Below are 21,913 nucleotides of genomic sequence, written 5' to 3'. Positions count from 1 at the left end.
AGAGAAGAAGGGGGAATTGAGGAGGAGGTGGTGGCTTGTGGAGGAGGCGGAGGAGGAAGAGATGGAGGAGGGGAAGGAGGATAATGCAAGAATTAAAAAATTGCATCAATTAAACTTACACTGCTTTGCTTTAATTTCCTTCAGGTTAGTGTTACGTCTCACATATACAATCTTCTCAGGGAACCTGGAAAATGATTCCTAACAGGTCCTCAAAACAACTTGCCATCTTCCTCACCCTTTTATTGAAGTATCATTGCTCAACTTCTATTTCCCCCGCCCTCACTCTGATAGTATTTCCCAAGGGGTATTCTCTTGCACGTATTCTTTCTGTCAGTTGACAGATGCTTCCGACATCTTCACGCTGACTTTCTAGTCCTGTCACTCTCCAGATGGGTGAGGAGCACAGAACTCCTAGAAATCACAGCCATCCTGCAATTCCCACCATGCCAAAGGCCAAAACAGCTGGGAATTGGGAAGGCTGCACCCCCAGCACATCTGGAAGATGCCAGATTGGGGCAACCCTTTTTCAAAGCATACTGAATCTCGCTCACATAATGTGAAGCGCACATGTTGAAGAGTAAGGATTTCAAACAGATCTCGTGTCTAGCTTCCTATTTCAAAATTAAGGAGAGAACCCCAGAAAAAAGACTTGTAGAGTAAATAAAGGTAAATGTTTCCCCTGTCCGGGTGTATCCAATTCTAGAAGGTGTTGCTCATCTTCATTTCCTAACCAAAGAGCCAGCATCGTCCAAAGATGCTTCTGTGATCATGTGGCCAACATGAGTATATGCCAAAGGTGCCCAAACCAGGGGTAGGATTCAGCCAGTTTGGAGTGGTTCAGGAGAACTGGTAGTTGCAAGGAGTGGCTGGCCCTGCCCACCCTGCTCCCCCTCCGGGGAGTCTCCATACGGCCTATTTTGGATAACTGGTAAGTGCAGGGCCTGCATGGAGGCTTTGGGAGGACAGAAAATGGGCCTCCCAGAAGTTCCAGAAGTCTGGAAACAGGCCCATTCTCCGCCTCTGGAGCCCGGGAGAGGCTGTTTTCACCCTCCCGCAGGCTTCAGGAAAGCCTCCGGAGCCTTGGGAGGGTGAAAATTCCCCCTACCCATGGTGCAGGAGGCTGAGTAGGTCACGGTCACCATGGCCATGCCCACCCAGTAACCAGGCAGAGAATCGGTTGCTAAAAGTTTTGAATCCTACCCCTGGCCGCAACACTATTACCTTCCCACCCAAGTGGTACCTATTTATCTACTCACATTTGCATGCTTTCAAACGGCTAGGTGGACAGGAGCTGGGGCAAGTAATGGGAACTCACGCCATCGCATGGCGCCTGGGTCTTGAACCCGGCATGTCAGCTTTCCAGTGTCTTTAACTGCTGAGCCATCGCACGTGGAGCAAATAACAGTAACAATACTAATACTAACAAAAGTGTACACACTGAGGTGGACTGGCTTACACGGCCTGATTTTAGTTCCTCCATACCAAATTTGTCACTTAGGAAGACTCCTGATCTCTTTATTGAATTCTACCATAGCAAACAATTTCGGCCAGCATCCCTAGTGTGTCTTTTGGGTTTATTACTGTTCCCATCAACGACACCATCCTGGTGACAAGCATCTGCCATCAGCTCTACCAGAAGTCTAATTTTTGCTCACTGATCCTGGGGTTGGGATGGGGGAGCATTTTCTCCCCTCCACTCCCCCCCCCATGCCCTCCCTCTCTTTTCTCTCCCTCTCCGTCTCGCCGTCTCCCTTTGGTCTTTCCTCCCCACGCTCTTATCAAATGAAGAATTGTGGATAAGGGTTAGGTGCGGATAAATATGAGTGTAGCACTCCCAGAGAGGTTGCAACCACCCCCCCATAAGGTGCTCCTTGTTATTCCTGACCTTCAGATTTTCATCATCGGCCCGCCTGACAACTTAATAATGCAGAGGTTCAGGATTCATCTCTCCCCTCTGAGAGAGCCAGTATGGGACGGCCTTTTCCCTGATTATTTCCCTGCTCTTCTGGTTGCCCTTTATAAGCCAAGCAGAACTCCATCAATCACGGGCTCTTCTCCTTTCCTCTTCAGCCCCCAGTCCTCCAGAGCTGCAGTGTCCCCTTTTGTCTGTGGCCTGAACGTGCGTAGAAGAACAGCAGGTGGAGGAAACAGAGCCCACACACAGAGAGAGAGAGAGAGAGAGAGAGAGAGAGAGAGAGAGAGAGAGAGGAGGGAGAGAAGGAGAGGGAGAAAGAGAGAGAAGGAGAGAGAGAGAAGGGAAGAGAAGGAGAGAGAGAGAAAAGGAGAGAGGGAGAGAGAAGGAGAGACACAGAACAGAGAGAGACAGAGAGAAGGAGAGACAGAGAGAGGAGAGAGAGAAAAGAAGAGAGAGAAGGAGAGAGACACACACACAGAGAGAGAAGAAGAAACAGAGAAAGAGACACACAAACACAGACACACACAGAGAGAGAGAGAGAGAGAGAGAGAGAGAGAGAGAGAGAGAGAGAGAGAGAGAGAGAGAGAGAGAGAGAGAGAGAAAGGAGAGACACACAGAGAGACAGAGAGTTAGAGAGAAGGGCACACACACACACACAGAGAGAGAGAGAGAGAGACAGAGACAGAGACAGGGAGAGAGACCACAAGCTTTTCTTGGAGAATTTATTTTTCCTAATCAACTTGCATGCAGGTAAATACACCTGCACTTACCTACACCTACACCTACACCTTTCATTTTCCCTACTCTCCCTCCTGCAAAAGGAAAATTAGTCTGAATGATCTGTTAAAAGAATAACCGAGTTGGAAGGGACCTTGGAGGTCTTCTAGTCCAACCCCTGCTCAAACAGGAGACCTGATAACATTCCAGACAAGTGGCCATCCAGTTTCTTCTTGAAATCCTCCAGTGTTGGAGCACCCACAACTTCTAAAGGCAAATCGTTCCACTGGTTAATTGTTCTCACCATCAGGAAATTTCTCCTTAGTTCTAGGTTGCTTCTCTCCTTGATTAGTTCCCATCCATTTTTTTTTTGTCCTGCCTCCTGGTGCAAGACCAGAAGATGTTACTTCTGATTTATTGCAAATTTCAAGCCCAAAGCAGGCATTTTCTAAGTTAGTCATTACCCCTGGAAGCTCTTTTTTTCAATTAAACACCTGCCAGATGTAACATTATTTTCACACACTATGTGGAGCTGTTCCAATACTGCCATAAATGTGATGTTGGTCTTCCTGGCCTTTTTTCTCTTTTCCACTGAATTTTGGGAATCGAGTATTGGCATTTATGTGTGCCGGGCCAGTGTTAAATGTTTTGATGCCACCAGAGGACACCTGGTCCTAATACTGGGTGAACATTTTTAAAACAATGCCTAGAAATATTTGAAAGTCTTTTCACTTGTAGGATGTCAAATGTTCCAAGTAAAGCTGCCTTTTGCAATTGACTAAGGGTGATTTTGTCAACGCTGGTGGTGTTCAAGTCATCATCCAGATGTTTGGGAATTGCATCACTGGATAACAGATAACAGATTAACAGAGTTGGAAGGGACCTTATACTGTAGGTCATCTAGTCCAACCCTCTGCTCAAGCAGGAGACCCTACACTATTTCTGACAAATGGCAGTCCAGTCTCTTCTTGAAAGCCTCCAGGGATGAAGCTCCCACAACTTCCAAAAATAACTTCTGTTCCATTGGTTGATTGTTCTCACTGTCAGAAAGTTCTTCCTTATTTCTAGGTTGAATCTCTCCTTGGTCAGTTTCCATCCATTATTCCTTGTCTGGCCTTTGGATGTCTTAGAGAATAGCTTGACCCCTTCCTCTCTGTAGCAGCCCCTCAAATATTAGAAGGCTGCTCTCCTGTCTCCCCTGGTCCTTCTCTTCACTAGACTAGCCATGCCCAGTTCCTGCAAGCATTCTTTATATTTTTGCCTACAACTACCGGTACTATCTTTGCTTTCTTTTGCCATAGTTGTTCTACTATTTGCAGTTCTTTGTATTTTGGTATTTTCTCCAACTTTTTTTCTTTTGTTCTGCTATATCCAAATACTACCATCTCCACTCTCCAGGTGTTTTCTTTCTTTCTTATGGACAGTGTTTAAGTGTTTATTCGTGTCGGAAGCATCACAATTAAAATGAGGCATACAAAATTTAAAATATAAACTACAAGATTAAAATATGTCTGCAAATTCAACAGATTTTTCCCAGAAACAAGCAACATAAATTCCATTCTGTTGGGCTGCCATGAGGTCCTCTAGTCTACACAGATCTGAAGCTTTGTGTTTCAAGTGCTTATCTGTTTGAATTTTAATGCCCCGGAACACTTTAGCATCTTACTTTTCTATTATTTTGTCTATTTTGTGGACCCACCAGTTCTTAAAGGTAAAAGGTAAATGTTCCCCTCGCACATATATGCTAATCGTTCCTGACTCTAGGGGGCGGTGCTCATCTCTGTTTCAAAGGCGAAGAGCCAGGGCTGTCCGAAGACGTCTCCGTGGTCATGTGGCCGGCATGACTAAATGCTGAAGGCGCATGGAACACTGTTACCTTCGCACACATGGTGGTTCCTATTTTTTCTACTTGCATTTTTACTTGCTTTTGAACTGCTAGGCTGGCAGAAGCTGGGACAAGTAATGGGAGCTCATTCTGTTACGTGGCGCTAGGGATTTGAACCGCCAAACTGCCAACCTTTCCAATCGACAAGCTCAGCATCTTAGCCACTGAGCCACCACGTCCCTCACCAGGTCTTGCTGGCAGGCAAATGGTATTTTTGTTGCTCTTCCATCGCCACCATTATGGTTCCATGCTGTTGTTTGTAGAAAGCCTGTGTGATATTATTATTTCATTAATCTCTCAAGATGAAGTAAGAGCAAAACATTTACAGCAGGGTGTCACCTTGTAATCACTGCAGATTAAAAAAAATTGGTGGCGGCATCCATAAATGACTAACAAGAAAGGATATTGTACGGGCCAAATCTCACCTCTCTTTTTAAGAGTACATCTAAGAGGCTTTAACTGTGAAGTGGGTCCTGGAGTGAAGGATAGAAACCATGGGTTTTTTTGGGGGGGAAATGTACAACCAGATCTGTGAGCAAAGAAATTGGGTGGATAATTTCTTTGGAGAAAGAGAAATGATTCAAAATGTTCAAGGTTCTGGGCTAGTGGTAAAGACACACACCTCCCACTCAGCCCTAGGTAGTGGCAGATATTTCTCTCCTAGGGCATAAAATAGACAGACAGACAGACAGACAGACAGACAGACAGACAGACAGACAGACAGACAGACAGACAGACAGATGATAGACAGAGGCAGGCAGGCAGATAGGCAGGCAGACAGATAGATAAATGATAGAGACAGGCAGGCAGGCAGGCAGGCAGGCAAGAGAGAGAGAGAGGGAGAGAGAGGGAGATAACTGTGAACCCCATGTGGCATCAGGAAGGGCATCCGGCCAGTAAACTCTGAGCTTCATCTGGTCACCCTGACTCTACCCTAAATAATTAAGGGATTACTGGGTCGTAAAAATGAAGGTTCAAGGTGGATGAGAATAGGCTAAATTTCAATGCTTTTTGGAGAAGTTGCAACCTCATGTCTTGAAATAGGGAGAATCTTCACATTGTTCTCTTTCCATCCTGACTGTTTTCCTTTCTTTGGTAGCACACCTGGATTCCCTTTGCTTACTGTTAAAAAAAACATGACAAAGAATCAGACAATCAGGCTTAGACAAAGCCAAACAAACCAAGGTGTTGTTTTTCATTTTTGATCCCTTGGTGTGGATGTTAGAGTAACATTCCTAGCTACTTGGCCAGTTCAACCCAAACCTAACTGGGTTTTTAGAAAATCCAAGAGATTCGAGCCCAGCCTTTGGCAATCCTTCATTCCAATCCTAGTGATTAACTAGAAGTTTTGCAGGTCTTCTACAAAGTTCTATGCTTTGTACCAAATTTGGGCTGGCTCGGTTTTTCACAGGCAACTGAAATAATCTTGAAGTTCCCTCTTCAGAGAAGCCTGAACTTCTTGGGAATTATCAACTTTGAAACCTGCATTATCTGCCTTCCTTTGCGTCAATGGTTGGAGCATTGGAGGGAAATTTGCAGGCTGGCTGTGACGATGCTTTTGGATGCAATTTTCCTCTCAGTGGATCGTTAATTAGGTAGAGAAAAGCACAGGTTGCCTTTTTCTGAGCTTTGCCAAGAGAATACGGAGGAATAGTCTGGATGAAGACCAAAGGTCTTCAGCTAGATCCAAGGCCGTGCAAATTGAGTTGGCAGGAAGGGAATCTCTTGAGGAGAGAAGAATACCAGAAAGTTGTCAGTCAGTGCAGTAAACACCATATGCTTGTCTCACAGCATCAGGAAATAGCAAAATGGACAAAGTCTCAGAGGCTGGAAGACAGGGAGAAAAGAGAAGAGAGAGGAGAGAAAAGAGAGGAGAGGAGAGATGAGGAGAGGAGAGAAGAGAAGAAAAAAGAAAAGGAGGAGAGGAGAGGAGAGAAGATATGAGAAGATACACAGAAGAAAAACGAAAAGGAGAGGAAAGGAGAGGTGAGAAGATACACAAAGGAAAACAGAAAAGAGAAGAGAGAAGAGAGAAAGGAGAGAAGAGAGGAGGAGAGGAGAGAAGAAAAGAGAAGAGAAGATACACAGAAGAAAAAAGAAAAGAGAAGAGAGAAGAAAGAAAGGAGAGGAGGACAGGAGAGAAGAGAAGAGAAGATACACAGAAGAAAATAGAAAAGAGAAGAGAGAAAGGAGAGGAGAGATGAGGAAAGAAGAGAAGATACACAGAAGAAAAAAGAAAAGGAGGAGAGGAGAGAAGAAAAGAGGGGGAGATGAGGGGAAAGGAGGGAAGAGGGGAGAGAAGAGAAAGTCAGACACATATCCACAAACATTTTATGCCATCTGTAAGAGTCATGCAAAATCCAATTCCATTTATCAGTTTGGAAAATCAATCCAACTCAATGATTTAAATAAATTTGGCAAAACTTTCTAGTATGATTGGACTGTTCAAGCTGAATCAGGCCGAGTCAAGTTTCCAAACCAAACCAGGGAGGAAAAAAATGTTTCTTAACCTATGAAAGTGTCCAAATGATCAAAAATGCATTCAGAGGCAGGTAGTTCAAGGCAATGGTTTGATTCGACTTTTTGATTTGATTTGGAAATTTGAAACTGAAGAAAACATTTGTACACACATAAGATCTACGTTCATTACTGTTGTTGCTTACACACACACAAAAAAAAACAGAGTGAAATTTCTCAAAGTACAAATTGAAAGTGTCCGTCTAATGCTATTTATCTCAACTTATAAAAATCTTATCCAACAAAACCTTAGGCCTCCAAGATATAATTCTCAAGGAACAAAAATGGGGGAAAAGTAATCATACAGAATAATAATTGTTTTTCTCCTTAGTTCAGTGTGAACGTACTTTCAATAAGAAAAATATTGCATTGTTAGATTCATCTGGTGAGCAGAATTCTCATGAAAGGATCCTTCAGCATATCTGTCTTGAAAAATATTACATGCAATAAGAGAAGTTAAAAACAGATTCCGTGTCCATCAGATATTGAGCTAAGATTGAATGTGGCAAGTTAAAATTTGAAGAATGTCGATTCAAATAACTGCTGATTTAAGGCATTTGATTTTCTTTTTTTGACTGTCATTAGAATTAGCGGATTTTATCAGTTGATAATTGTTGATATGATGACTATCTAGCCGCCTCCTTCATAATTGCAGTGGAGGTGACAACTATTGGTGGTCTCCTGAAATAACCAGCATATCCACTCTTGTAAATAATCTTATGGTCATGGTTTTTGAGAGAAAGGGGGAAAAAATCTTATGAGAATCATGGCTACTGTGAAATACAACACACCACCAAGGAAAAACCAAATATAGATTCACAGATATGATAATGATAGGTATGGTAATGGTGAAGAAGACGATGGTGGTGATGATGACCTTAAGTAATTTTACACTTGATAGACAAGTGCTCAAACTAAACTTCTGGCTTCAACTTGAAGTCCCTACAACATGAATTTTATTTTATTTTTATTTTATTTATTTCATCAAGCATGTATTATATGGCATATAGAAGTATAAACATGATTTTGGATACATGAAATGGATGCAAATAAAAAGAAACATTAGGAAAGGGAGGGTAGGCACATTGGTGCGCTTATGCACGCCCCCTTACAGACCTCTTAGGAATGGGGTGAGGTCGACAAGTAGACAGTCTAAGGTTAAAGTTTTGGGGGTTTGGGGAAGAAACCACAGAGTCAGGTAATACATTCCAGGCATTGACCACTCTGTTGCTGAAGTCGTATTTTCTGCAACCGAGATCGCATCTATTGTGTGCTCGTGTGTTGTTGTGGTTGAAGCTGAAGTAGTCATTGACAGGCAGGACATTGTAGCAGATAATTTTATGTACTACGCTTAGGTCAGACCAAAGGCGGTGTAGTTCTACGTTTTCTAAGCTCAAAATTTCAAGTCTGGTGGCATAAGGTATTCTGTTGCGAGCAGAGGAGTGGAGGACTCTTCTCGTGAAATATCTCTTGACACTCGCCTCTCACTCGGGAAGATTGAGAGGGGTTCAGCCCTAGGTAGTGGCAGATATTTCTCTTCTAGGGCATAAAATAGATAGATAGATGATAGATAGATAGATAGATAGATAGATGATAGATAGATAGATAGATAGATAGATAGATAGATAGATAGATAGATGATAGATAGATAGATAGATAGATAGATAGATAGATAGATAGATAGATAGATAGATAGATAGATAGAAAGGCAGGCAGGCAGGCAGGCAGGCAGGCAGGCAGGCAGGCAGGCAGGCAGGCAGACGATAGAGAGATGATAGATAGATAGATAGATAGATAGATAGATAGATAGATAGATAGATAGATAGATAGATAGATAGATAGATAGATAGATAGATAGAAAGGCAGGCAGGCAGGCAGGCAGGCAGGCAGGCAGGCAGGCAGGCAGGCAGGCAGGCAGGCAGACGATAGAGAGATGATAGATAAATTGGATGGATGGATAGATAGATAGATATAGATATGATAGTTAGATGATAGATAAAGTAGATGGATGGATGGGTAGAAAGACACAGATGATAGAGAGATGATAGATAGATAAATTAGATAGATAGATGGATGGATGGATGGATAGATAGATAGATAGATAGATAGATAGATAGATAGATAGATAGATAGATATAGATATGATAGTTAGATGATAGATAAAGTAGATGGATGGATGGGTAGAGAGAGAGAGAGAGAGAGAGAGAGAGAGATGGACAGCTATTTGCCTGAAATGCATAGCTTATCCTGCCTGAGCAGGAGGTTGGACTAGAAGACCTCCGAGGTCCCTTCCAAATCTGTTATTCTGTTAAGGATAGTACCTCCCATTAAAACAAAGACACTCCAGTGGGAATAACAAAGGAGGGGAGAAACATCCTATAACAATCTCTGGTCACATCTGAGATCATCATGTCTATTTTGTTTGAAGTCCACGGATACATACTTCCGATTCCTTTCTCTCTCTTTTTTGATAAAGTTTTCAACCCTTTTTTTAAAAAAAGAGTTTAAGTTTTGGCTTTTTTACCTTCTTCTCCCCAACCCTTTTTCTCCACCCCCTCCCCTCAACTACAATAATTTTTGCAGAAAGGAGATGAGAAACACATTTGGCCCTTCCATGAAGCAGAGCCTGAACGAATCCCAGTGCATAAGTCATGCTGGGTCACTTTGAAGGGCTGCCTCTTGCCCACCTGCCATCTGGAAACGATGAAGGACACATATGTGCAGGCACACAGATACATATGCACTTAGTTTGGCCGGACAAGAATGTGGATTCTGCCATTTAGATACAGAATTCCATAAGCCACAAGAAGATCTTTGTAGAGGACCTGGGCCTTCAACCATTTTTTTGCAATGCTGATGGGTGAACCGTTTGCGTTCTGGGTTTTTTCCCCCCTTCTGATTATGGATGTTTGCATTCCCTCCCCCCATGTTTTGTGTGATATGCTTCGCAGACAAATTCCCACAATACTGTCTTTTGCCTACGGATATGTAATATGCCTTAGGATATCATGTAGTAGGACTGTATTGCTACTCTTCATCTTTCCTATTATCTATTGGTATCTAATAGCTATCACTTGCTGGTTTATCTTATGATTTATGATTGATCACTTTGTGGCTTGTAAGTATATTGAGAGCTTATGTACCAGAGACAAATTTCTTGTGTGTCCAATCACACTTTGGCAATAAGAAATGTTCTGCTCCGCTCTGCCCCACTCCATTTTCATTCTCTTCTCTGTACACTCTACTCTATTCTTTATACATTACATTCTCTATTCACTCTATTCATTCTACTCTACTCTATTTCTATTCTATTTCTATTCTAATTTCTATTCTAATTTCTATTCAATTCATATTTCTATTTCTATTCATATTTCTATTAGTTTCTATTTTCTATTAGTTTCTATTTTCTATTAGTTTCCATTTTCTATTAGTTTTTATTTTCTATTCCATTCTATTCTATCTGTACTGTTCCAAATTCTGTTTTGTTGTTCTGTTCTGTTCCAATTTATGTTCATTCCCATTTATATTCCATTCTACTCCATTCCATTCCAGGATGACTCTTTCTACAGGAAGAATCTTGCAGGAAGAGAAGGAAGAGGAGATAGGAAGAGAAGAGGAAAAGGAGGAGGAGAGAAAGAGGAGATAGGAATAGAAGCAGCAGCAAATGAATTAAGGCTGACTCAATGAAAAGGAATTAAAGTTAAGCAGTTTAAACCGTAGCATGAAATAATATCTTTTTCTGCTCGAAATTAAGGACAGGTGTCACCTTTTGGCACATGTGAAGGTCTCTATTGCTGCAATTTATGAAGCCTTTGGGTTCTACTTTCTTTCCTTTTCCTCCTATTTTTACCTGCTGGCCTCTCCGCTCGAAGAATGCCAAAAAAAAAAAAAAATGGCAAGAGTGAAAGTGATGGGAATAATCCTCTATTTACTGACTGCTTGCTCTCTGTATGATTTTGGAGATTAGCCCTTGGGAGTGAGCAAGAAACTCCATCCAATCCTTGTCTGCTCTTATCTCTTCTATTTTGCAGAGAAACGGGCTCAATCTGTGCTTCATTCTAAAGGAGACGAATACTGTTAAAGAGCAGAGCGCTTTGGAATAGAGCCTATCTAAAACACACACACACAACACACACACACACAACACACAGAGTTGGTAGCAGCTAAAAGTGAGCTGGGCTCCCACTGACTCTAGTCTATAAATAGAAATGCGCAGATTGAGTGAGATCCAGTTTGAATCCTGGGTTAGAACTGGGCTTCAAAGCAATCTGATAGACTTTGTCGGTTCAGATTTCCTAGCTGGATTTCATTGAGCTGGATGAGGAGGTTGATTCACTCAAAAAGCTCTTTGCCTGCATGCAAGAGACTATCGGAGTGTTGGAATACATGTTTTCATTCAATAAGTTGATTGGGATCAATGAGCCAATATAGAAAGTCAGTTTGAGGTGAGGTTCAGTGCGGTGATAACGTTATCTAGTTTGGATTATGAAATCTCTGCAAGAAAACAACCAAGCCTGAAGAGCATCAAGGACCCCTCATTTCAACCCTGACCTTCAAATATTCTCCTTTGTACATTGAATCTTCTCTGAATTGAATCTTTGAAGTCAATCTTCATACACCATCACTTAAACATCTCAACTGTAGTTTATCCATACCAGAAATATCATCCATGACAAATACATTCTCTCTATCTTGGTGTGTGTGCTGTGTGGATTTATGCACTTGTGTGTTGGTGTAGGTGGCAACTTATATCAGCTGCAATTTTCTTTGTTCCCAATGTTTATTCAGATGCATTCTTTATTTGATTGAGCATGATACTTTTCAAGTATATGTATATGCACATGTAAAGGTTCCCGTTGCATGTGTTAGTCGTTCCCGACTCTAGGGAGCAGTGCTCATCAAAGCCAAACAGCGAGTGCTGTCTGAAGAAATCTCTGTGGTCATGTGGCTGGCATGACTAAAAGCCAAAGGCGACCGGAATGCTGTTCCCTTCCCACCAAAGGTGGTTCCTATTTTTCTACTTGCATTTTTATGTGCTTTCGAACTGCTAGGTTGGCAGAAGCTGGGACAAGTAATGGGAGCTCACTCAATATATATAGACACACACACACATACATATATATATTTGGGCATACCAGAGGTTGTAACACAAATACATACCTATTTCCCTGGCTCAGCTGATAAGGAGGAGAGGTTCGAATCCCAGTAAGGGTATGGCTAGCTGATGAGAGCTAAATAGCTTGAAATAGATCTATACTAGTCTCCCTTTATTTATTTATCAGCACAAATACAACACAAACATAGCAAAGGCAACATTAAAAATATGGTTTTCTGCCTGGATGGTCTCCTGCAGTGATCCGAAGGACAGAAAGGGGGAGTAGTGAATTCCCTCCCATATTTGGGCATACCAGGGGTTGTAACACAAATATATATAATCTCCAAAAAGGGAGGAAAAAACTTTCGTATTCATTCAGAAATTTTTAATGGTGGTCATTGTTAGGTACTGCTGGTATCTTCATCTGCATGTGCATTACCAGCAATATATTTAGGAGACCAACAGCCCTGGAAAAACACACCTATGAGAATAACACGTTCAAAAATGCCTGCTCTTTAAAAGAACAACTTTCCCAAATATATCCAAATTGTATGCACCACAGATTAGTTGAACAATCCTACCTAGCGGTCTATGGAGATTCCAGGTTGAAACGGCTGAAGAGTGGCAGTACTGTTGCCTGGGAGACACCCAGTTGGGAACTGTTAAGCTGCCCATCAAAGTGGTACCCATCTATCTACTTGCAATCACTTGCTTTCAAACTGCTGGATTGGCAGGAGCCAGAGCATGAGACGAATGCTCACCCTGTCCCGCAGCAGCAACCGGGTCTCAAACACGAGCCTGCTAATCATCAGCCCAGTGTCTTTACCTCATGAGCCACCACACTTCTTTTACCTTTGGGCTAACCAACAGTAAAGCACAGATTCTGAACCTAGACATATTTGGAAGCAGGTTGTTTCAGACCCAAGAATTTTATGCCCATCTGTCCTAAGACGGGTTCTATTTCCTGCGCAGTTTCTGGCATTGAAGGCAAGACAGCTAGCTGGGTATGAAGAGAGAGGGATGAATTCAGAAAGATAGCAAACTCAGCCCTTAAAGCAATTCAGTTCTCTCTCTCTCTCCCTCCCTCCCTCCCTCTCTCCTCTCTTTCCTCTTTCCTATCTCCCTCCCTTCCTCCCTTCCTCCCTCCCCCCCCTCTCTCTCTCTGCCTCCCTCGCTCCTCTCTCTCTCTCTCTCTTTCTTTCCGTAAGCTTCCATGACGGAGCAATGGGTTTTCTGGCAACTAATTTATATGGATATCAAAGGTTCAGTTGGAGCATTATTTTAAAGCAGGAAAAGAAAGACAAAGCTAGGGGAAAATATGTTGCTCTCCAAATCCCAGCAGTGTGCCACATTCGTTTTACTACAGAATTTATTCTTTAGTACTTTCATGGATTGACATGAGGGAGGAATTCACATGTCAGGAGAGATAACATCTCTTGACTGCCAAAGGACTCTATTCAGACATGCATGTTAGTAGGTTGATAACTTATTCTGTATTGCCAAGAACTCAAAGATAGACATTTCTCCTTTTATCTCCGTCTGGCTGCTCCCTGCATACTAAAGATACCGCAAAACAGCTAGATACATCTTAACTAGCCCTTTCAGAGAAGGGAGAGCGGCTTCCCCCCCCCCCCCCCATACTTCACTCTTTCTCAGTCCATGCCACGAGGTGCAAATGTAAAGGAATTAGATGTAATCTAGTCTGATAATAAATGCATTTAATCTGCTTACTTATATAAATTGAATATGGGATGTGTGTGCATAAATCTAAGGATGAGTCTGAGCGTACTCTGAATATTTGCAGCCCAATTAAAAAATAAGAGATGTTTCACTTTTACCTCGGGTTTAAAATGGGTTATGATTTATTTGCTCGTTCGTTTACATCCCAATTGCCATTCAGATGTTCCAGGCAACATAAAGCATTTACTCTTCCGTGTTTTGGGCACAATGCCTTTGTTTTTTTTTAAAAAGTTATTGCCCAAAAGTTATCCCATGAGTTTGGATGAATAAAACAGAAGCTATCCATGGTTGGCTCATTTAGAAAAAGTGTTACAAAGAAGACATGAGCTCAATTTTTTTTTAAAAAAACACTAATTTACCATGAGATGAAGTGGAGTTAAGGAAAATGGATATAAAGTGATATGGAGGTGGTACCTAACACCACGTAAATTAAATCAAATAGATGGTAAATACAGAAATATTTGTTGGACATGCAAGAAAGAGGTTGGAACATATAAACATATGTGGTGGGATTGTGATAGTGCACAAAAAATATGGGACAGGGTGTTTAGAGAAATTAGAGCACTTTTGAATGTAAATTTAGACATGTCACCAAGAATTGCGTTACTGTTGCTGGTGGAAAAATGGGATATAAATGAAACAAAAAAGGAATTGATTGTAAATTTGATAATGGCAGCTAGGCAAGTGATGGCTAAATATTGGGGATGAAATTGGGATATTCAAAGAAATGATATAATGAAATTTGAAGTATGGCAACAAATGATAAATTAACAATGGAAATCAAATTTTAAAAAGGGATGATCGAAGCAAACAATTATAATAAGATATGGGGGAATTTTATAAAATCAAAGGCAAAGGGAATAAACCTACTCAAAATATATATGTTGTTTTGGAGGGGATAAGGGCACAAAAGGAATATATTGTATATTCTTTAGTTGTTATAGAAGAAGAAATATAAGGGGGGGGGAACCAAGGTCTCCAGGGGGTGGGGGTGCACTGTAATATTTAGTGTTTTTTTCTTTTTTGTTTATTTTTGGTGTTTAGATGTATATGTCTATGTTTGTATTATTTGCAGTAAAAAAAATAAAGTTAAATAAAAAACATGAGATGAAGTATAGCCTACCATCTTTCCATCTTTCCATGACCTCACATGCTCTCTGCTACCCAGCTCACCTTTCTTTTCTTTCTCCTGACCAGATGGGCCCATTTAAAAGAAGCCACTAGTGTGCAGCCTCTCTTTTTTATTTTCCAAGAATACCTGGAGAAGCTACATTTCTGGGATTGAAATAGCAGCCGAGGCCTCTTTGCTTTTCAGTGAGATGAACAACACTTTCGAAATGCACTTAATACTAGAATAACCCCTACACGTTTTTTTTAGAAGTAGTATGGACCCAAAGGTCCAGGTAGGGCACTAAGGGAGAGATCCGTGATGCATTCTGGTGATCAAAGTGTGCCAACACCACAGCCAGTTTCATTCACAGTCCATAACTCCATCCAACTTGGAAGTGGAGACACAGGGGTGGGATTCAGCCAGTTCAAACCATTTCAGGAGAACCGGTTGTTATGATTTTGTGCAGTTAGGAGAAGTGGTAAAATCGACCATTGGTTAGCCCCACCCTGCCCTGCCCCGCCCCACCCTATATATTATCTTCCCTTTGCCACATGGTCCAGACCAGTGGTGGGATTCAAATAATTTAACAACCGGTTCTCTGCCCTAATGACTAGGCAGGTAGGCAGGGCTTGGTGCTGATGTGACTGGGTGGGCATGGCCAATTCAACATCATTCATGTCGAAGGGTGCTTCACCTTAGCTGTTACAATGTAATAAAGGTTAACTGGAGAGGCAGTTTCTGTAAGCAGGGCAATCAAGATTAGGCTAGAAACAACACCAGAATGATTCCTTCCTGCCTTCCTTACAGGATTAGCCCTGTAAAGTAAAAAAAAAAAAAAAAAGGAGATGTTTTCCAACAACCGGTTCTGTCAACTGCTTAGGAAGTTAACAACAGGTTCTCCTGAATAGGTGCGAACTGGCTGGATCCCACCACTGGTCCAGACTGTCCAGCTAATCTCCGTGCCACACCTGCTCTGCTCACCAATGGTAAGCATCTCTCGTCCTTCGCCTCAACATTCAACAAGGCTGCTGCTTCACTGTGCTGCGTGATTTCTGGATGGGACTTAGAGCAGGGGTGTCCAAACTTGGCAACTTTAAAACTTGTGGACTTCAGCAGAGCTGGCTGGGGAATTCTGGGAGTTGAAGTCCACAAGTCTTAAAGTTGCCAAGTTTGGACACCCCTGACTTAGAGGAAAGCGGCAGCTCATAGCGGCAGCTCATAGCTGCTAAATTGCACAAGAGAGCCTCTGTCTCCCAGCAAGAGCAGCAGCAGAGAGAAGCAGCCTCTGCACCAGAGAGCAGACATAGAGCGGAGAAAGGCTGCTCGGTCGACAGGTGCCACGTGGCAGAAGCCACACATGCACGGAAGCTGTATGCGCACTCATTTTCGTTGAATTGGTTGTTAAATGGGTTGAGTCCCACCAGTGTGGAGGCATATTGTTTAATTTTCACTCTGGACAATTTCATCAATCAACTCCCTTATGTTATCAAAACCTCTAATCAAAAAAAATAGACAAAAGTTTACAAAACAACCCCGCAGCTAACCTTTGACACAATCTGCCATAATTTAGAGAATTCGTTAATTTTTCAGTAGTGTATCCAGAATAGAATGAAGAAGCGTTTGTTGTTGTTGTTGTTGTTGTTGTTTTTAAATAATGTTTTGAAGCGGCAAAGATATGAAGGGATGGAGGGTGAGCAGAGAGAAAGGGAAAAGAAAAATAACAAAAGAGAGAGAAAGGGAAAGAGGAAAAGAGAAAGAAAGCGAAAGGGAAAGAGGGATAGAGAAAGAAAAGAAAGAGAAAGGAGAGGGATGAAGAAAAAAAAGAGAGGGAAAGAAACTTTATTTTATGGATCAATGCGTTTTCCCACACGTTTAGTATTTTCGTTTCCAAGACAGCACACCTCTTACTGCTAATGCTGGTTGTCGTCGCTGCTGTTTAAAAAAGAATTCCAGCAATATCAGCCCTGAAATACAAAGAACTATAAGGTGGAGAAATTCCAGGGACTGTAAAAAGCCGAAGGCCAAAGGGATGAAGGGGGAGGAGGGGTATAACAGCCTTCTTACAACCCAGATGTTTACCCTCTAACCTTCCCCTTTTAGCCTGAGTGCCAATAAGAGGCAAGAGAGAGAAGGGGTGTGGGAGAGAAACCCCCAGAAGCATTATAAATGGAGCGACCTAATTGTCATGGCAAAAATACAAGGTTGCCCTTCTAAATCAGCAAGAGCATGTATGTATACATGGGTGAGCGAACGCTGAACATTTTTCAGCTGCTAAAAGAAAATGCAGATGTAATGGTCCCCGGAAGGCAAAAACTCAACCTACGCAAAACCAGATTTATCTAATTTTGCCGGCATGCCCAAATCTGAAACTAGACAGAGAAGAATTGCCAGCCCAAATCAGGCCACTGGTTTGTCAAATTTAGTGGCTGCCTTCAGCAAAGGTGAAAGGCGTGACCTGCCGTGGCACCAGCCATGCATTTATAGGAGGAGGATAATCGTCTTAGGCTGTTCGGGCAATTAGCCAGTTATGAGAACATCTCCCTTTTAATAATCCTTATGCATATAACAGGGAGGGGAAATCAACAGAGTAACAGAGTTGGAAAGGACCTTGGAGATCTTCTAGTCCAACCCCCTGCTCAACAGGCCTGGCCTGTTAATTTTATCTCATTTTTTAAAATGTTATTGTCCTATTAATTGGGTTTGTTTTTTGGATATGTATCTAATTTCTTTTCAACTTTCGTGATATGTGTTTTTTTAATGTTGTACGCTGCCCTGAGTCCTTTGGGAGAAGGGGCGGCATATAAATCCAATAAAACAAACAAACAAACAAACTCTGTACAATTTCAGGCAAGCTGTCAACCCTTGTAAAAATTTATTTGTCCATTTTCACAATATAGTCACATGCATACTATTACATAGCCAACATCATTTTGTATTATTAAGTGTTTACATCAATTCATCTTACCATCAACTCCCAAAACACAATTATTTAGCTCTTCTGCTCTCCATACACCAGGGGTGTCCAAACTTGGGAACTTTAAGACTTGTGGACTTCAACTCCCAGAATTCCCCAGCCAGCTGGCTGGGGAATTCTGGGAGTTGAAGTCCACAAGTCTTAAAGTTCCCAAGTTTGGACACCCCTGCCATACACCATATTTATCCTTATCCATCACTTTCTTCTCCCTCTCTCTCCTCCCCCTCCCTACCTCCTTTCTTCCCTCTGTCATCCTTCCCTACTCTACATCCCCTTCCTCTCTCCTTCTCCTCTCCCCCCTTTCCACTCCTCTGCTCCTCTTCCCCCCTCCTTGCCCTCTCCTGTTCCTTTCTTCTTCCCTTGCCTCTCTTCTTTTCTTCCCACTCTTATCATTTACTTGGTGTATTTCAGCTTCTGAGCAAGCTCCATTTTATGTTGATGGTATTTATAGTTCCTTTTTGATATACATATTTCATTTTAACATCCTTTCTTGAAAAAAAAAACAATAGAACAAAAAAGTATACATATATAGTCATTGTATTTTTAAACCACTACCACCCCAGCCTAAATTTGGTCAAGATGTAGACCTGGTTACAATTCCTAGCTATTCTCATCATTATCTTTATATAATTATACATCCTTACATGCCCCCAATTTGTGATTCTATCTTAAAATCACAATAATTTCCCATTGTAGATATATTCCATGTTTCCTCTCTATTTTTCTATTACTTGGATTAAATTATCCTTAAATTGTCTATAAATGAGACAAGCTGTCAACCCTGAAAATGGCCTAACTGTGACCTTTTTCTATTTATAGGTAAAGGTAAAGGTTCCCCTTGCGCATATGTGCTAGTCGTCCCCGACTCTAGTGGGTGGTGCTCATCTTTGTTTCAAAGCCGAAGAGCCAGCGTTGTCCGAAGACGTCTCCGTGGTCATGTGCCCGGCATGACTAATGGATTGGTTTTCTTTATTTTAATATTATTGGCCACGTTTCCATTGACATTAATTTGATTTTTGCATTTGTTGAATTTTAAGAATGCTTCTTCAAATTGAAAAAGGTCTTCTGTAGTCACGACATAAACCTAAGGTGGAAAATCAGTCTTGTCAGATGTTACATCTTTTCCATCCTGCTCTACGGAGTGGAGAGTTGCTCTCTGGACAGAGAGCCACTTAAAGAGACTAGAAGCAGACTTGAAATGTGGATTTACAGACGGCTGTTACATATAAACTGGGTTGACAAAATCACAAATAAGGAGGTGATGAGCTGCTTGGGAAAGCAAAGGGAAATCATCAAAGCCATTAAAAAGCTAAAGTTAGAATATTTTGGATATGGGATGCGACACCTGGAAAAATATGGCATACTTCCAGTAGTGAAATTCATTTTTTTTTACTACTGGTTCTGTGGACGTGGCTTGGTGGGCATGGAAGGGGAAGGATACTGCAAAATCTCTATTCCCTCGACACTCTGGGGCCAGCCAGAGGTGGTATTTGTCGGTTCTCCAAACTACTCAAAATTTCCGCTACGGGTTCTCCAGAACCTGCTGAATTTTACCCCTGCATACTTCACTTAATCCTCCAGGGAAAAATTGAAGGCAGACAAAGTTCAGGCAGAAGAAGAACATTGTGGCTTCAAAACCTAAAGGACTGGTTTAGACAAAACTCAGAAGCACTTTTTCATGCAGCTGTTGACAAAAATAGGATTGCCAACATGATCGCCAACATCCGATGAAGGATATGGCACACAAAGAAGATTTGTCCCATGGCGAGTTGGCTATAGCGAGCTTGCCATGGTAAATTGTCCCATTATGGAGAGTTTCCACCTCCATGAAGCTTCAGGGATGGGCTATCTGTCTCAGTTAGACACCTGGATCCAAATCAGTCTAGCATCTGAGCATTTTGCTCAGTGGAAAAGCTTTACAGAATGCTTTGAAAGGTGGCTTTAATGAGTCATTGGTTGAAGCATGAGCCCTTTTGAAGGCATTCATAGCCCTAGTAGAAGTTTGCCCAATTCCTGTCTTTTTAAGTCAACATCTCACTGCCTCCAAGAGAGATCAGAAAATTAGAGGCCAATGAGGAAAATGAACTAATAATGATAGCGTTCACTTTTATTCCCCTATGACTTTACTCAATTTTCGGTTTCCGGACTAATATGAGACCAGATCTGAATTCTGCTCTTTTCAGAAACTGACATGATGACTTTCTATTCAATCCATGTGCAAAAGATGAAAAATTGCTTACATTAAATCAGTGTATACTAAGGAAAAACACAAACCAAAGCCATTATTTTAGGGGAAATCAGTTTTTAAAAAGGGCAGACTAAGAAAAGTGAATATGAAAGTGTACCTTTTAGAAAAATATGTAACTGTGCAGATTCCCCTCCCCTTCTGCTCACCAAATTTGCAAAAGGATACAGAAATGGGGGGGGGGGGTTAAACCTACATTTCCAAATATCTGTAAACCTGATTTATCCAACCACATTACAGACTCATGTTTAAAAAAAGTTAAAGTTTCCCCTCGCACATATGTTTCACACAAATTTCAAAACTAAAGAGCCAGCGCTGTCCGAAGATGTCTCCATGGTCATGTGGCCAGCATGACTAAATGCCGAAGGCGCACGGAACGCTGTTACCTTCCCACCAAAGGTGGTCCCTATTTTTTCTACTTGCATTTTTACATGCTTTCAAACTGCTAGGTTGGCAGAATCCAATCCGGATTGCGACCAATCCGCTCTCACAGAGAGGGACTCCTCCGGGTACCTTCCGCTAAGCAGTGCGGGCGGGCGGTGCCTAGGAATAGGGCCTTCTCTGTGATGGGCCCAACCCTCTGGAACGACCTCCCCCTCGATATTAGAACCACCTTGGATCTCCGCTCCTTCCGCAAGAAACTCAAGACCCACCTGTTTCGACTAGCCGGCCTGGCCTAATTGTAATTGTAATTGTACTTACAGGGAACACCCGCTACTGACATTCCTGGTTGGCTTTCTAAATTTTAAATTTTGGGGTTTTAAACTGGTTTTAGAATTGTTTTAAATTATTTAATTAGTTTGGGTTGTATATACAGACGGTATGTGTGCGTTGTTGTGTCTGATGTTTTATGTTATGTTTTGTTGTTCATACACGAACGGTCTGTACACAGCCCCGAGTCCCTACGGGGAGAGGGGGCGGTCTAAAAATTTAATAAACCAAACCAAACCAAACCAGAAGCTGGGACAAGTAATGGGAGCTCACTCCATTAAGCAGTGCTAGGGATTCGAACCACTGAACTGCTGACCTTTCTGATCAATAAGCTGAGTGTCTTAGCTCTTCGGCTTTGAAACGGAGATGAGCACTGCCTCCTAGAGTCGGGAGTGACTAGCACATGTGTGCAAGGGGGACCTTTACTTTTAGTCTAGTGAAAGAAGAAGAGTTAAGGGTGACATGATAGCAGTCCTCCAATATTTGAGGGGCTGCCACAAGGAAGACAGGGTCAACCTATTCCCCCAAACACTTGAAAGCAGGACAGATGGAAACTAATCAAGGAGACAACCAGTCTAGAAATTTCTTGACAGTGAGAACAATAAATTAGTGGAATGGCTTGCCTTCAGAAGTTCTGACTGTTCCATCATTGGAGGTTCTTGAGTAATGACTGGACAGTCACTTGTCTGGAATGGCATAGGATCTCCCACTTGAGCAGGGGGTTGGACTAGAGGACCTTCAAGGTCCCTTCCCACACTGTTATTCTGTTGTTTTGTTAATCTGCATTTATTGGATGCTTGTCCTTCTGATCAACCATTCCTTCGGTTTTATGTTTTTATTCAATTTTACATTTTTACATTGCCAACCACCATTCTGGAGCCCTGGTGGTATAAAGACACATTTAAATAAGTCAGCAAATGGTATCCAAGATTGGAGCAATGCAAACTTGACAATTCCAGAACTTTTGAGTTGACAAGGCTGAGCAGGAGACATTCTCTTTCAG

This window comes from Natrix helvetica, assembly GCF_964273705.1.
Source record: "Natrix helvetica genome assembly, chromosome: 12".
Lineage (NCBI taxonomy): Eukaryota > Metazoa > Chordata > Lepidosauria > Squamata > Natricidae > Natrix > Natrix helvetica.
Note: the sequence above shows the minus strand (reverse complement) of the source record.